At 45.6% G+C, this 17,769-nt stretch overlaps 1 protein-coding gene and 1 long non-coding RNA gene across 2 annotated transcripts in view; both read left to right on the top strand.

Moving 5' to 3' along the window:
- The window catches only part of LOC102430703 (zinc finger protein OZF-like), a 51,582-nt gene that overhangs the window by 18,904 nt on the left and 14,909 nt on the right, over positions 1 to 17,769 (top strand). The gene's annotated exons all lie outside the window — the stretch shown is intronic.
- On the top strand, positions 6,805 to 15,438 carry LOC111823824. Its single transcript, XR_002826933.1, has 3 exons — positions 6,805 to 7,070; positions 10,965 to 11,033; positions 15,428 to 15,438. It is a non-coding gene; the product is annotated as an uncharacterized LOC111823824 (long non-coding RNA).

Below are 17,769 nucleotides of genomic sequence, written 5' to 3'. Positions count from 1 at the left end.
AAAAGGATTCCTGCACAGGAAGGTGTGTTTCCCCCACAGGAAGGTGCATTCACCCACAGGAAGATGGATTCCTTACAGGAAGGTGCATTTTCCCCACAGGAAGACGGCTTCACTCACAGGAAGATGCATTCCCCTATAGGAAGATGCCTTTCCCCCTCAGGAAGGTGCATTTCCCTCACAGGAAGATGTGTTCCCTCATAGGACTGTGTGTTTCCCCCATAGGAAGGTGCGTTCCCCACACAGGAAGAAGGATCCCACACAGAAAGGTGCGTTTCCCGCACAGGAAAATGCATTTCCACCACAGGAAGAAGGGTTCTCCCACAGGAAGGTGCATTTCTAAGACAGGAAGTAGGGTTCCACCACAGGAAGGTGCATTTCCCCCACAGGAAGATGTGTTTCTTCACCGTATGGTGTGTTTCTCCCACAGGTAGAAGGGTTCCCTGAAAGGAAGGTGAATTTCCACCACAGGAAGTTACATATCCCCCGCAGGAATATGTGTTTCCCACGCAGGAAGGTGCGTTCCCAATAGGAAGATGTGATTCCCCCACATGAAGAAGGGTTCTCTCACAGAAAGGTGCATTTCTAAGACAGGAAATAGGGTTCCACCATAGGATGGTGTGTTTCCCCCACAGGAAGTATTCCACCACAGGAAGATGTGTTTCCCCATAGGAAGAAGGGTTCTCCCACAGGAAGGTGAGTTTCCCCCACAGGAAGAAGGGTTCCCCATAGGAAGGTGCATTTCCACCACAGGAAGGTGGGTTTCCACACATGAAGTTGAGTTTCCCCCCACAGGAAGAAGAGTTCCCCCAAGGAAGGTGCATTTCACCACAGAAAGATGCATATCCCCCATAGGAAAATGAGTTTCCCCCATAGGAAGAAGGCTTCTCCCACAGGAAGTTGCTTCACCCTGTCACCCTACCCCTAAGATGTGTTCCCTTACAGGAAGGTATATTTTCCCCACAGAGAGGATTCCTGAACAGAAAGTTGTGTTTCCCCCACAGAAATGTGCATTTCCCCTACCAAAAGATGATTTCCCCCACAGGAAGAAGTGTTCTCCCACAAGTACGAGGGTTCCCCAGCAGAAAGGTGCATTTCCCCCACAGGAAGGTGGGTTCCCCCACAGGAAGGTGTGTTACTCCCACAGGAATATGCGTTCCCTCCAAAGAACATGTGTTTTCCCCAGAGGAAGATGTACTCCTGCATAGAAAGGTGCGTTACCCACAGGAAGATGCATTTCCCCCAGAGGAAGAAGGGTTTCCCCACAGGAGATGCATTCCCCCACAGGAAGGTGCACTTCCTGCACAGGAAGATGTGTTCCCTCATAGATGGTGCATTTCCCCCAAAGGAAGGTGGGTTTTGCCACAGGAAGGTGCATATCCCCCACAGGAAGATGTGTTTCCCCCATAGGAAGGTGCTTTCCCCCACAGGAAGAAGGGTTCCCCCACAGGAGGGTGTGTTCCCCCCACAAGAAGATGCATTTCCCCCATAGATGAAGGGTTCTCCAATGGAAAGATTCATTCCCCCACTGGAAGGTGCCTTTCCCCTTAAGGAAGATGCGTTTCTCACACAGGAAGGTGGGTTTCGCTGTAGGAAGGTGCATATCCCCCACAGGAAGATTCATTCCCCACAGAAATGTTTCCCCCACAGGAAGAAGGGTTCCCCCACAGGAAGGTTTGTTTCCCCCATAGGAAGATGTGTTTCATCATGGTACGGAGCAATTCCCCAAAATGAAGGTGCATTCCCCAATAGGAACATGGGTTTTCCCATAGGAAGGTGCAATTCCTGCACAAGAAGGTGGGTTTCCCCACAGGAAGGTATGTTTCTCCCACAGGAAGGTGGGTTTTGCCACAGAAAAGTGCATACCCCCCACTGGAAGGCACATTTGTGCCATAAGAAGAAGGGTTCACCCACAGGAAGATGTATTCCCCCACAGGAAGGTGTGTTACCCACAGGAAGGTGCGTTTCCCCCATAGGAAGTTGTTTTTCCCCCACAGGAAGAAGAGTTCTCCCAAGGAAGGTGCATTCCCACCACAGGAAGGTGTGTTTCCCCCACAGGAAGATGTGTGTCCCCCCTAGAAAGAAGGGTCCTCCCACAGGACAATGCATTCACCCACCGGAAGGTGCTTCACCCCCTCAACCCCGCTCTTCCTTTCAAATGTCTGAATGTCAATGATTCTAACCCTGAGACTTCTCACGTCAGAGCCTCAGGACCTCCTCAGAGTGCTCAGACCACAACTTCTCCCAGTGAATATTATGGGATTTTAGAAAAGAACCCATCTTCCCTTTCGAGCCTGGGTCTCCTGCATGTACTCCTGTCCACTGAAGTCCCAAGCTGAGAACATGGGCTTCCCCTGGCCTTCCCTCCCACCCATTCCCTACATCAGTGATGGCGAACCTTTTGAGCTCGGCGTGTCAGCATTTTGAAAAACCCTAACTTAACTCTGGTGCTGTGTCACATATAGAAATGTTTTTATATTTGCAACATTAGTAAAACAAAGATTTATATTTTTGATATTTATTTTATATATTTAAATGCCATTTAACAAAGAAAAATCAACCAAAAAAATGAGTTCACGTGTCACCTTGACACGCATGTCATAGGTTCGCCATCACTGTCCTGCGTGGTCAGTTTTCACTCCCACACCCACACCCACTGCAACTGAGCTAATCCTCCCACCATCATCTCCAACCCCTGAAGGGGGGTATACCTGTCTGACTACCTCCATCTTCTACATTGTAGCCAAAGGGACCATTAGCAAGAAGACTTCATGTGCCATTTTCCCATTCAGAACCCTTCAGGTGCCTTCAGGATATGACGCACACTGACCAGCAGAGGGCAGACACTCAATGTAGGAGCTGCCTCCTTGTGGTCAATGTGTTCCCACAGTGGGGGCGCCAGTGTGCTGACCAAGATGAGCAGCGATTCCACAGCGGGCCAATCCCTGCAGGCCACACCCCCCACTAGTACCCGAATCCCCTGCTCTGGACCTCTAATATTATATGCCTGATATGCTAATTGTCCCTCCAATCATTCAACCATTCGACCACCAGGGGATAGCTTGCTGCTAGGGTTCAGCTGATTGGGATTGGGCAAGATGGGCCAGACACACCCTGGATCCCTCCCATGGTCCCTCCCTAGCCCTGATCGTGCACCAGTGGGGTCCCTCAGCCTGGCCTGCACCCTCTCCCAATCTCGGACCCCTCGAAGGATGTCGGAGAGCCGAATCTGTGCACCCGGCCTCTAGTTTTAAAGATTAAAAAAAATCAAATTACAGAAGCAGAAGATAAAGATTACTAGGAAATGAAACATAGCATTTACCCCACTTATTTCTACTTGCCGGTCAGCTTCTGAGAACTTAGGCACTTAGGAGGCAGGTCAAGTGACCCATTGTACCTGGTCTTGTCCTGGAACTTGCCACCTTCCCCATTGGCTTTAGCCTGGGTCTCTGTAATCGCTTCTAGTAACAAAACATCATCTTTTCTCAACGAAAAGCCCACATTTCTCAGCATTAATAGGATCAGTTCCATTTCTTTCTCTGTGAAACTTCCAGTAAATTTTTCCAAAATGTCAAATATGAGGAGAAACTGTACCAGGTGGAAGTCATACAAATGGGCAATGATGGTGAACAGGTTGTCACACTCTTTGCCTTCACTGCCCTTTTTACAGATGTCATCAAACTTCCTCACCATGGCCTCCAGAAAGGGAGCTCTAACCTGCAAGTCACTCTCAGGGATCCTTCTTTTCAACAAGCTGTAGTGTTTATGCTAAAAGAGTCAGTACTTTTAAAATCAACGCATCAATCTACACATGGTAGGATGCACATGCCCACAGGGTATATGCTTTAAAAAACAGTCTGAGTGTACAGTATTGATCCATGGCCACAGGGACTGGTGGATGCAGCACAGAGCATCCGCCACAGCACTGGAGCCTCCCCTGTAAGAACACCCTCTCGTCTTCTAAGTCAAGGTGGACTGCCTCGGCCAGCAGCCATCTGGCTCCTTGGAAAAAGATCACCGTACATCTCTCTCTGCGATGCTGCACATCTAACAGCACTCACTTTGAAGCACATGCTGAGCCTGGAGGAGGAGGCATGGAGTGTTGTCGAAGGTCCATTTGGGAAGTGAGACCTGCTCACCTCTGTCATATGCAATTAATACTGGGAATATGTGGCTTTTATGTATGTGTAGAGACTTTGGTGCAGGGAAAATCCTGTTATGTCACAGGGTGAACATGCTGGATGATATCAGAGAAGGCCTGGCCCTGCTGACTGGTAACTAGTGGAATGTAGAAAACAAGGGCTAGGCTCAGAAAGCCCACTGTTATAATTGCCAATGTTATCACCAATAAGGGTTTAATCTCCAACATTTACAGGGAACTCATACAACTTAACAAAAGAAAGAATAACCCAATCAAAAAATGGGCAACGAACCTAAATAGATACTTTTTAAAAGAAGACATAAGAAATGCCAAAATACATATGAAAACATGCTGAAAATCACTAATCACCCAAGAGATGCAAATCAAAACAACAATCAGGTGCCATCTCACACCTATCAGAATGGCTATCATCAACAAATCAATAATGACAAGTGCTGGGGAGGATGAGGAAAAGGAACCTTTGTGCACTGCTGTTGGGAATGCAGACTGGTGCAGCCACTGTGGAGAACAGTATGGATTTTCCTCAAAAAACTAAAAATGGAACTCCCATTTGACCCAATGATCCCACTTCTAGGTATATATCTCATGAAACTATAAACACCAATCAGAAAGGATATATGCACCTATATGTTCATAGCAGCACAATTCACCATAGCTAAGATCTGGAAACAGCCTAAGTGCCCATCAGCAGATGAGTGGATTAAAAAACTTTGGTGCATCTACACAATGGAATACTACGCTGCTGTAAAAAGGAAGGAACTCCTACCATTTGCAACAGCGTAGATGGAGCTGGAGAACATTATGCTAAGTGAAATAAGCCAGTCAGAGAAAGATAAATATCACATGATCTCACTCATTTGTGGATTATAATGAACAACATAAACCCATGAACAAAAACAGATTCAGAGACAGAGAAGAATTGATTAGATCCTCAAACCTCAGAGGGAATGTAGGGAGGATGGGGGTTAGGGGGAGAGATCAACCAAAGGACATGTATGCATGCATATCAGCATAAACAATGGATGCAGACAGCAGGGGGTGAGGGTGAGGGCAAAATTGGTGGGGTGAGGAGACAATGGGGGGTTAAAGACACATTTGTAATACCTTAATCAATAAAGGAAAAAATAAATAAAAATATTTGAACTCCTGTTGTGAAATCTTTTCTGCATGAAGTCAAGAACTCAAACATTAGAGGCCAAGCTGAGGCAGACCAACTCCAGGCTGGATCCTGTGCCCAAAAAGTTATGCCTGGGACATCCTGTATAAAGACAGAACAAGGCTTGATTTTGCTTACAGGACTTGGAAGAAAACATGATGGCCCACAATCACTTTGTTGTTGTTGAGTCAAATCAATCTTAACACTGTTCATTTTTAAAATGTCTTGATTGATTTTTTAAAGAGAAAGGGAATTGAAGAAACATCAATGATGAGAGAGAATCATTGACCAGTGCCTCCAGCATTCCCCCTACTGGGATGGAACCCCCAACCTGGGTATGTGCCTTGATCTGGAATCCAACCAATGATATGTTGGTTGATGGGTACACGCCCAACCACTGAGCCTCACCGCTGTGCACACTATTATTTTTTATTGTTGACGCTATTATAGATGTTCTCAATTTTCCCCCATACTCCTCCCCCCTTTACTCCCTCTACCCTGCCCCCACTGCTTCTAGTCCCTCACCACATTACTGCATATGTCCATGGCCTATGTATATATGTATATACTTGGTTTAAAAATGTTTTTGCTGATTTTAGAGAGTGGAAGGGAGAGGGAGAGATAAAAGCATCAATGATGAGAGAATTTCTGATTGGTTGCCTTGTGCATGACTCCACCCCCACATTGGAAATTGATCCTGCAACCCATGTATGTGCCCTGACCAGGAAAAGAACCAGTGTCACATGACCTCATTATTTGTGGATTATAATGAACAGCATAAATTTATGAACAAAAATACATTCAGAGTCATAGAATCATCGAACGGACTGTCAAACTTCAGAGGGAATTTAAGAGAGTGAGGGGGGTTAAGGGATAAAGCAAAGGACTTACATGCATTCATATAAGCATAACAATGGACACAGACACTTTGGGGCTAAGGGCATGTGCTGAGGGGTAAGGGTGGCTGGGCAGAGCTTAATGGGTGAAAAGGGGGTTATATGTAATAATACATGTAATACTATAAAAATAAATAATTTTAAAATATAAAAATAAAATAAAAAGAACCGTGACCTGGTTCACAGGTCAAGGCTCAACCACGGAGCTACACCACCTGGGCTGCATTATTTTAAAATTTACGAAAATACATATATTTTTTTATTGTTGATATATTATCGATGTCTCCCATTTCCCCCTCTGTGTATATTCTTTGGTGGATCTCTTGCATTCCTCCCACCTTCTTCTCCTCAGAGATCTGTTAATCGGCTCCAGTTAGCCAGGCCTCTGGTCCCATCTAGTCCCTCCCCAGGCGTCACTTGCTGGGCCACACCACCTTTATTCATATAATTCATAGGCTGAGATGCTAGTACTACACTGAGCTGTTGAAAAAACTACATTTCCCAGACGGCACTGCACGCATGTGGGCGGGGTTAAAGGGCATTTCCTTGCCCGCGCATCTAGTTAGGGCGGGACTTCCGCCTTCCTTTCCCGTCGGTCATTTTAACTTTTTAGGTCTTTGTTCACAGATTTACAGGCTTCAGGGCGCTGGTCGTGAGTAGGAGGCGGCCTGGGAGGCAGCGCGCCTGCTGTGCGGGGTGTGTCTGAGGCTCCTTGAGCCCAACAGCCCGAGATTGGGATCCCCGTGCCTCCCGGACTCCTCTCTGCTCACAGCGTCCCCGCAGCCTGACCCCATTTCACCCTCCAGCCTTGGGGACCGGCCCCTCAGGTTCCGCCGCCCAGGTCCCAGCGCTCAGAATGGTGAGTCCCTCGTGGGTGACACATGGCTGATGGGGGAAGAGGGTGAAAGGCTGCAGTGCCGCCTTGTAAGGACGTGATGGTGCGACTGAGCAGGAGGACTCGGGAACCCGGGCCTGTTGGTGTAAAGGCAACAAGGAGATGAGGTGAGGTTTTGCAGGAGGAGTTTTACTTTCACTCTCAGGACGCTGGGGCCATAGATATTAGGTTCGCGGAAGGAGGAACACAAGGGCCAAAAGGGGAGAAGAATTATGGATTTATTAGGCCACCTGGAAGGCTCGAAAACGGTCCTGTTGAGGGACTTGGGAGGCAGAAGCTGGTCCCGAGGCTGCCACAGCCTCACTTGTCTCGTTTTGCTGCTTTTCTGGGCCTGGAGCTGAAATGCAACTGAGGCCTAGATGTGATCTTTAGGGAGGAAAAGGTCAGGGGTCTTAGTTGCCTGACTAGTTATTTGCTAGGGGAGGGGAGGTTACCCTGGGGGCGAGGTTCTTGTTTCCCAGTTTTGCCCCTTGCTGGCATCTGGAGCTTTCTTGTAGGTCCTGAGACAGGATTAAAAAATAGGATAGAGCAGTGGTTAGGCCCCCTGTGCCAGTTCCAACCTCTCCTGTGATGCCCAGGGTTATGGGGGAGGGATTATCTGAACTGCGCATTTGTGTCAGATATGGTGGGTTATGGGGACAGGTAAACACTGATTATTGGTGGCTACATCTGCATTGGGTGAGCCATTGATGAGGGTAAGGCAGTCTTGTGGGCCCAATCTGGTGGCTGTAATTGTTAGGGGACTCCAGCTCACGTGATGGAGGTGTTCCGGGGATGGGTTTTAATCTGGAAAGGTGGAACCACGGGGTTTGCTCTGATAGTTTAGATGCAGTGGGGTGGTTAGGAGTACCTGCTAAGGGCCTTGCCATCGGGCCTGTAAATTATTTGATGGGTGGGTTTCCTTTAGGTCGGCAAACTCATTAGTCAACAGAGCCAAATATCAGCAGTACAATGATTGAAATTTATTTTGAGAGCCAAATTTTTTAAACTTAAACTAGATAGGTAGGTACATTGTTATTAACTTAAATAGGGTACTCCTAAGGCTTAGGAAGAGCCACACTCAAGGGCCCAAAAACCGCAAGTGGCTCTCGAGCCACAGTTTGCCGACCACAGTGAGGACCCAGTCCCCTGGCTGTAGAGGCTTAGCGGGATGTCTCCCTTAGAAGGTGGAGGAGGGCTTGATTAGCATGTTCTCTCAGTAATTGTTGGAATAGATTTAAAATAGGGACATAGACTCCTAGAGGGTTTCTGTGGAAGGCAAGTTTCCTAATAAGAAGAATCTTCCATACATGAATTCAAAGGGACTAAGAAAGGAGGGTGCATGGTGGGGGAATTGCTCTGTTGTGCATAAAGCCTAGCAGTAGGAGATCAGTTTAAGGTTCCTTAGTTTTGAGAGTTAATTTAATTAGGTGGGACTTAACGAAGGAATTTCTCTTTTCTACCTTTCCTGAAGATTGGAGCTGGTGGGGGTGTAAATTCCACAGGATATTCAGAGTGGAGGAGACCTGTTGAGTTATTTGTTATATGAAAGCAGGTCCATTATCTGCTTGTAATGAGGTGGGGAGATTGGATCTGGGAATGATGTGCTGAAAGGGAGCTTGTGTGACCTCTGTGGACTTTTCAGACTCAATGGGGAATGCTTCTACCCAGCCTGAGAAGGTATCTACAAGGGTTAAGAGATATTTGTTCTTTCCTTTTTTAAAAATAGGAAGCATGTGAGTGAAGTCAATTTGCCAGACTTGTCCAGGGATTTGCCCCCTTGCCTGATGAGTGGGGAAAGAAGGAAGTCTAACCTGTGCTTGGGAAGATACTGAGTAACAAGTAGAACAGGTTTTGGTGACATCTTGCAGTAGGAAGGCTAGGCTAGGACATGTGATGAGGGGTTGTAGGAGTTGTAAATGTATCCTATACATAGGACACTTTTAATAGCCTGTAAGCTATCACGGGCCTGTCCCTGGGGCAGGATATATTTTCCCCGACAATTTTAACCATGGATCTTCCTGCATAGCCCCAAGAGCTACTAGGGACTGAAGTTCCTCTGGAGGGTATTTGGGTGTTACATGGGGTATAGCTAAGAGTTGGGGAGACAGAGGCTTCTGAGCCACTGTCTTGGCCTCCTGTCTGCTCTGTTATTTTCCTGTATTATGGAATCTTTCCCTACTTTGTGTCCTTTGCAGTGTGTGTGTGTGTGTGTATGTGTGTGTGTGTGTGTGTGTGTGTGTGTGTGTGTGTGTGTGTGTTTAATAGGAGGCATGTGAATGAAGTCAATTTGCCAGTCTTGTCCAGGGATTTGATGTTTAAGAAGGCTAGAAAAGGGGAGAGATGTTCCCAAATATCAAGCAGGAATACCTGTGAGGCTTTCAATGGTAGTGACAAGAACTGTTAATGAGCGCTGGAAATAAAGTGTAGGCTTCAACTTAAGGATGTAAGCAACAGGAGAGAATCTGGGAGGGGCTGCTTTAGCTTACTAGGAGAGAAGGGGTTCCTCTGGAACATCAGGGGTGATCAGGTCTTGACTCACTGGTCAAGACAATCCTACCCATTCACAAATAACCAGCTTTAGCCAGAAAGTAAACAAAGAGCATTTACATTTATGAACACACTTTAAACACACTCTTACTTTAATATGCCTTCCTCAAAGTACAAGAGACCATGGGTAATAAAAACGAAGAGCAGGCAAATTAAAAACATGTCTAGCAATCAATGTTTCATTATTTTATCCTGTTTTAAAGTATTTAGATGTTTATCATTTAACCCAGCAATGCTCCAAAGCCTTTAAGCTACCAAAGACTCTGCAAAAGTATGTGTAGGCACATGATGCTGGAGAAAAGACAAGGGGAGGAGAGAGCAGGCCCTGCAGCCTGTCCCCAGGCATCCAGGCGCTTGGATTTAAAACTGCCACATTTTTCCTTAGTGTGGTCCATGAGAGAGGAAGGGTGAGTGACAGACCACATACCCAAAGATGACTAGGGCACTCATCCCCGCAGCTAAACAAATCACCATGGGAAATGAGAGATGACCTTCTGAACTTGGCGCCCCCACTCCAGAAAGACCCAAAGCTACATGGCTGAGGAGTCTTCCTTCTGGCCTAGCGCTAGGACTTTTAAGATGAGAGACTTTCGAGAAGTCAGTTTGAGAGAGTGGGCAGAAGACTTGACATGAGTGAATTTGTGGATCGTCACTCACCTAGAGAAGATTGGTTGGTGTGGGATGGAGGGTCAGCAATGGAGAAGGAGAGGTTCCCGATCTGGCATAGTCATTGGCTGGTTCAGGATGGTTGATAAGGGAGGGAGGTCTAATTGAGGCCTGTAATCGAGTTACCCCAATAGAATTTGGAGGTAAGCCTAGGTTGAGGTGCCACTGTCTACTGCCCTCCGAGTAGCAACCTTTGGGTGACTGAAGCCAGAGCGATGGTTCCCCATCCCCATAGAACCCTCCCCTGTTTTGCTATCAAATGTTAGGGTCACCGAAGGAGGAACGCACAAGGCCAGAAAGGGTGAAGAATTATGAATTTATTAGGTCACCAGGGTATCAGATGTGCTGAACCCCAAAATGGCACCAGCGCCCAAAGATGGGGAGTCAGATTTTTAAAGGACTCTAAGGTGGGCTATTCCTGGTCAGAGAATTCTCTGTGTAGGTCTGCATTCTGGGAAATGCTGGAGGGGAGAGATAACAGTGTTAGCAAGTGGAATGTGGTCCAAGCCAGTAGAATGTCCATTGTGAAATGGCATAAAGGTAAGTTCCCAGGGGAGGGGTTATCTATTCAATTATTTGATCAGACTTAACAATAGATGGTTGTGAAAAACAGGGGGGAACATTTTCTGAATTAGGGTGCTAACTTTGACTATCATTGCTTAGAGGAAGGACAGACTAGAAGACAGAGGACAGCAGTTGTGGACAGGAAGGAGAAGTCCTGTAAATGATAAGGTAAGTGGCAAGAGGGAGCACTGAGGACTGAGCCCTGAAATAAAACAGGCTTCTGAAAGTCACCTGGCCTTTGGGATGGGCAAGGGTATAGAGCAGCCTTAACCTCTAGATCCTGGCGGTGTTTTGCCAGGCTTTCAACAGACCATTTCCTTTCCACAAATTCCTGCAAATGCTGAATCAATTAGGTGTACAAGGTTTGTGGAACTTATTTCAGAGCCTCATACCCTTGTGGCCTCTGAGATAGTGGTGTCCTGGGACTGTCAGCCACTCTTGTAGCCCTTGGACCTGGGAACTTTGAACCGACACTAAGCCCAGACTCCTAAGGCCAAGAGTAGGGCTTCCTGACGTGGACCTTGTTTTTAGCAGCCAGTGTAATAAGTGGGAGGACTGCCAGGGCATAGGTTCCAGAATGTGCCGAAACTTGGAGTGAAGAGTGTGCTGATTTAGGAACCCACAGGTATGTTTTTTAAATATATATATACTGAGTGGCCAAAGTGTTCAGAGATCATAATAATCTGGCCACTCAGTGTACATATACTACAAATACACACACACAGACACACACACACTGAGTGGCCAGATTATTATTGTGCGTTCAGAGATCATTTGAGAGTATCCCCGACTAAGATCTGCAGTAATTTAATGCACTGTTTCCCTTCTGTTGTCTTTTGCCAGTCTTGCCACTCTCTGTTCTGCCTTAACATTGCCTAGTCACTGACGGCCACAATTTGCATGTTCAGACCCAGATTTTCAGCTGACAGTCCAGTCTTTTTTTTTTTAAATATATTTAAAAAATATATTATGAGAGTATAATATATTACAGAGAGGAAGGAAGAGGGTAGAGAGTTAGAAACATCAATGAGAGAGAAACATTGATCAGCCGCCTCCTGCATATCCCCTACTGGGGATGTGCCCACAACCAAGGTACATACCCTTGACCGGAATCGAACCTGGGACCCTTCAGTCCGCAGGCCGACGCTCTATTCACTGAGCCAAACCGGCTATGGCTGACAGTCCAGTCTTTAAACACTTTAACAACAGCTTCCGGAAGATGTAATGAATTCAGCTGTTTTGCTGATACTTGCCCCATGGCTCCGAGTGCCAACAATCATCCCCACGTTCAAAGGCTGTTAAATCGCGTTTTTTACCCATACCTTTAGAAAAAAATCACTTCTGTCGTGGTAAACAATCTGTTTCCCTATTTATAATGGTCTGGCCATCTAGCAACTTTAGCGTGAAATTATAGCTAATTTGCCTACAAACGTCAGGTGGTCATAATAATCTGGCCACTCAGTATGTATACGTGTATTGATTTTAGATATAGAAAGGAAGGGAGAGGGAGAGAGACCGAGAAACAGTGATGAGCACGAAACAATGATCACTTTCCACCTGCATAACCCCTATTTTGGATCCAGCCCATAGCCCAGGCATGTGACCTCACCAGTGCATGGGTCTATACTCAACCAACTGAGACACATCAGCCAGGACTGTAGATCACTTTCATACAGGGAATCATGGTCAGGTTGGTAATGGTAGTAGTAACTCAGAAGGGACAGTGTGAGCCTGAGGACTAGCTTTCCTGCTCTGACCAGTATTTGTGGGTCATAACACAGCACAGGGACAGAAGTTGTCCTGTCTAGTGTCAGGGAGAGATCATGGTTTTGCAGTGCCCAAGACCTTTAAAAGAGGAATGGACCTAAGATTAATTTGGAGGCTGAAGAGTTATTCAAACAAGATTAGACTAGGGATGGTACATATTAACATCTCTACATACTCACCAGGATTTTGTTGTGACCCTTGGAGTGGCCTGTATGTGAGGAGTTACAGTCAGTCTTGTGGATTACTTAGAGGCTTGAGTGGTCATCTGTGAGGCTCACTAGGCATGGAACAGGGCCATCAGGGCTGGGACTTGAGTGGTGGTTAAGTGAGAGATGTTAGCAAGCATTCTCTGGACAAAACTTGATAATTAATAAGACGTTAAGGAGAGGACTATGGGGGCTGGGGCTAAGGGAGTGCAGGTGTGAGAGAGGTATGGTAAAGAGTGATGTGCTCTTGAAGAGGGAATGTGAATTGATGGAAACAGCACCCTGATACTGACATCAGAGTGAATGACTGGAAAGCCCATTTTTGGTGGTGTCTGGATGATCCAGTAAGGTGAATTTTAGGGTAATTGCCTGTAAACAGGGTTGTTTTGGCACTACATTCAAGGTACAGCGCTTAGATGCCATTTACCTAACCACCTGCCTTTTGTTGTTGGGGATGACACCCTGGATAATAGGAGTGACATAGCATACGTCAGTGTTACCCAGGCTTCAAAATCTCCACTGGAATGGGTAAGGGAGAAGGGTAAGGGGTAAGAGATTATGGAGATGGTGAACTATAATTTTGGGAAAAAAAGGTGATTAGGAAACAATTTGTCCTCAACACAACAAATTTGCATTACCTTTGCGGTTGTGCTTCTGGGAATGAAGCTGTGTGAGAGAAGTGTTGTTCAAAGAACTCTGTGCAACAGGTAGTGCAAAGCTATGGCCATGGCACCTTGCAATTGGGGTCAGAGGGTGCAGTGTGATGCCATGTATTTGGCGTCTTTGAGACACAATCTGAGGGTATTGACTGACAAGACGAGTATCAGATCACTCACAGTATCTTTATGGCCAGCATCTCTGTTTCATCTATAGTTTTAACAACCACTCTGTTGATAAAAGTCAGCGTGGCATACAGGGGAGGTCCAGAGCTCAGGTGTCTTATCTGCTCAAAGGCCTTTATTAGAGTAGGAAGACAAAATGTCAGTATAAATATAAGAAAACAGTGGCTTTCATGGGATGAAGGCCTGGTATTTTCTCTGGAGTGGACAGAGCAGATGGGTGTGGAGGGTGGGGAGTATGACAGATTTGGAATCTTAGGAGTGAAGCTGATCATGGGCTCTACTGTCCCCATTATGACAGGATATGAACTTTGAGGACGTGGCCATTGTATTCTCTCAGGAGGAATGGGGGCTCCTTGATGAGGCTCAGAGACTTCTGTACTGGGATGTGATGCTGGAAGTGTTTGCACTTGTGTCATCTGTAGGTAAGACCTTGATGTTCTCCCAGTGTCCTGAGGTGATGACCTCTCTTCTTTTATTCCTCAGGCATAGCTTTCTCTCTCCCACAGCAAGAACATGGCCTCTGCTAATTTTCCTCACTGTCTGTCAAATGTGCTGTGGCTTCCAGGGATGAGCTGGATGGTGAGTCCTGAGCAAAGAACTCCACGAACATCCCGCTAACACCTGTTACCTCAAAATGTACAGGAAACAGAAAGTCAGGAGTCTTGCAGTGAGCTTAATGGGTCCCAGCTTGCACTTTCTCTTCATGTCAAATGAGGTTAAAGATTTGTCTAAAAACTTTCATACATTTGTTACACTCATAAATCAGTTCTCCAGAACAGACACTGTGACACTGAACAACTTTCAGGTTGTGGCTGGCAGCATCTTTACATTCAACCCAATGGTGATGACTTTTTCCATCAAGAAATTCCTGTGAAATCTCACTGCATGGCTTCAACTTCTGCCATCTTTCTCTAGATAAAGGTTCTTTGTGGTGAACTGTTCCATGTTATGGTATTTACTTACATGAACAATAGGCTGTTCTTGTGAGACCTTCCATCAATTGTTTCTTATATTCTCTTCCCTGAATACTGTAGCAAGCTGTGTTGCTCTGGACCAGTGCTGACTGCTCACCTCTTTGTTACCTGTTCCTCTACACTGGTGCCTCTGCAGTATTCTGCAACATTGACTTGCACATGCATTATGAGGTGCACATATGTGCTAATTAGTCCTCGAAACCGGCTACTCCTTTATTGAATTTTACTTGTAGTAAGACCTAACCAATCTCTTGCACAGCTTGTCCCCATCCCCAGCAGACAATCCATGCTGAATGTGGTAACTTGAAGTATTAGTTGGAAATCCATGTGGTGCTTGCCATGTTTGTGTCATTTTTTTTATTTTTATTGATTTTTTACAGAGGAAGGGAGAGAGATAGAGAGTCAGAAACATCGATGAGAGAGAAACATCGACCAGCTGCCTCCTGCCCACCTCCCACTGGGGATGTGCCTACAACCAAGGTACATGCCCTTGACCGGAATCGAACCTGGGACCCTTCAGTCCGCAGGCCGATGCTCTGTCCACTGAGCCAAACTGGTCTTGGCTTATGTCATATTTTTGGTGAGGCTTCCCTGTGTTGTGATCTTCATTAGCCCAGAAAGTGACAAGAGCCTCTTATTAATCCTTCCTGCACATCTCTTATTTTCATAGAATTGCATGGAACTAGCGTGTGATGTGTAACACACTTTTGTAATGGGGCTTCCCCCTGTCACCACATTCAACATTCATTTCCTTACCCGTTCTCACTTTTCAGGTTGTTGGCATAAAATCAATAGTGATGAGGCCTGTTCTTTATCTATACAAGGAGAGTCACAGGTCAGGGCTTCTAAGACAGCTCCAGCCACCCAGAAGATCCCTCTGTGTAAGCGATGATTCTCTGTGTTAAAAGGTTAAAATATGTGGGTTCACATGCAGCATATTTTGAGCAGAAAGCCTTCTGTAGTGACACATGTGTTGGAGACTTCTGTTTCAGTGCAAACCCTCATGAGCAACAGAGAAATGAATGTGGAGACGAGCCTTGGAAAGAAACTATGGACAGGGCTTTCTTTGTGAGTAGGTCCAGCTTCTACTTATCTTCAGTGCCTTCAGCCAGCAGGGAGGTTGGGGAATTCTTGCAATACAACTCAGAGCTTCTCCAGCACCAGGCCACTCTCAACACTGAGGAGCTACCCTTTGGCAGTGAGATTTCACAGGAATTTCTTGATGGAAAAAGTCATCACCATTGGGTTGAATGTAAAGATGCTGCCAGCCACAACCTGAAAGTTGTTCAGTGTCACAGTGTCTGTTCTGGAGAACTGATTTATGAGTGTAACAAATGTATGAAAGTTTTTAGACAAATCTTTAACCTCATTTGACATAAGAGAGTTCGCACTGGAGAAAAGCTGTAGGAGTGTAGAGAATGTGGGAAGTCCTTCAATCGAAGGGCTCAACTCACTGAACACCTCAGAGTTCACACTGGAGAGAAGATATATGAGTGTACTGAATGTGGGAAGTCTTTTAGCCTGAAATCTAACCTTAATAGACACCTGAGAGCTCACAGTGGCAACAAGCCATATGAGTGCTGTGATTGTGGAAAGTCCTTCAGTGCTGAGTCTACCCTCAAACACCACCAGAGAGTTCACACTGGAGAAAAGCCCTATAAGTGTAAAGAATGTGGGATGACCTTTCATCTAAGGTCTCACCTCACTGCACACCTCAGGGTTCACACTGGAGAGAAGCCATATGAGTGTACTGAACGTGGGAAGTCTTTTAGCCAAAAATCCAGCCTTTCTAAGCACCTGAGAGTTCACTGTGGCGACAAGTGATATGAGTGCTGTGATTGTGGAAAATCCTTCAGTGATAAGTCTTACCTCAAACAACACCAGAGAGTTCATACTGGAAAGAAGCCATATAAATGTACTGAATGTGGGAAGTCTTTTAGCCAAAAATCCAGCCTTACTAAGCACCTGACAGTTCACAGTGGCGGCAAGCGATATGAGTGCTGTGATTGTGGAAAATCCTACAGTAATAAGTATAACCTCAAATAATACCAGAGAGTTCACACTGGAGAAAAGCCCTATAAGTGTAGAGAATGTGGGATGTCCTTTCGTGTATGGTCTCACCTCACTGTACACCTCAGAGTTCACACTGGAGAGAAGCCGTATTGAGTGTACTGAATTTGGGAAGTCTTTTAGTCACAAATCTAGCATTACTAGACACCTGAGAGATCACATTGGAAAGAAGTGTTAAATGTGCAGGGAATGCTTTCTTTTTCTGAGTATAAGAACACTTAAGGTGACCCTTTGGGACCTGTTTTTCTGAATTTAAATCCCTTTTAATGGAACATGTACTTTGATATATTCCTCATAAGTTTCAGGTGCAAGTGAGGCTTGAAGGAGCTGCATTTGTACTTGCTAACATGCCCAGACCTACTACCCAGTTGATGTCACAGCGAGCATTTGTGGCAGAAGATATTTCACCTCTACCACCTGGCTCACCTGAAGAGCGTGCATCAGTCACAAACCCTGTGTGCTCTCAGGAAATGTATTCTGTGTTCTCTCTTGTGCTTGAGAAAATTATAATTACTTCAAGCTCTTGACAGGATCTTCATTCCTTTCTCTCGGACTAGGGAATGCTTCTGACCCAGGTTTGTCCAGAGCACCCATCCTCAGATAAGGAATGCTACCACTTTCAGGGTCATTAGGGGTATCACATTATGTTTTTATGAATTGTTTTACTTTCTAATTCACCAGCCTGCAAATTGCTTACTGTCTTCTGTTCTGGTTTATGATCTTTAGTAAAGATGTTTTTTCTTTCATAGCTTTTTTTTTTTTTTAATTTCACTCTCTGGATGATTTGATACAAAAGTTGTGATCTATCATCATGGCGAGATGAACAGATATGGGGAGGTCCCCCACATTTTCTGTGCTTTGGAAAGCATATACTGTAATAATGTCAGAAAAATCACTCTTTGTCCAATAATGGCTTATTTTATACCACTGAGCAAGGCAATGAAAGAAAGTTTGCATAACTTTGTGGTTCCAATTTGCAGCCTGGTGCCTCTAATATTGGTGAGGTCAGTGGTCCCTTAGAAGAGGAGTCATTTTTTGTGCTTCT

This window comes from Myotis lucifugus, unplaced genomic scaffold (genome assembly GCF_000147115.1).
Source record: "Myotis lucifugus unplaced genomic scaffold, Myoluc2.0 scaffold_711, whole genome shotgun sequence".
Lineage (NCBI taxonomy): Eukaryota > Metazoa > Chordata > Mammalia > Chiroptera > Vespertilionidae > Myotis > Myotis lucifugus.
This window is presented reverse-complemented; position numbering and strand designations above follow the sequence as displayed.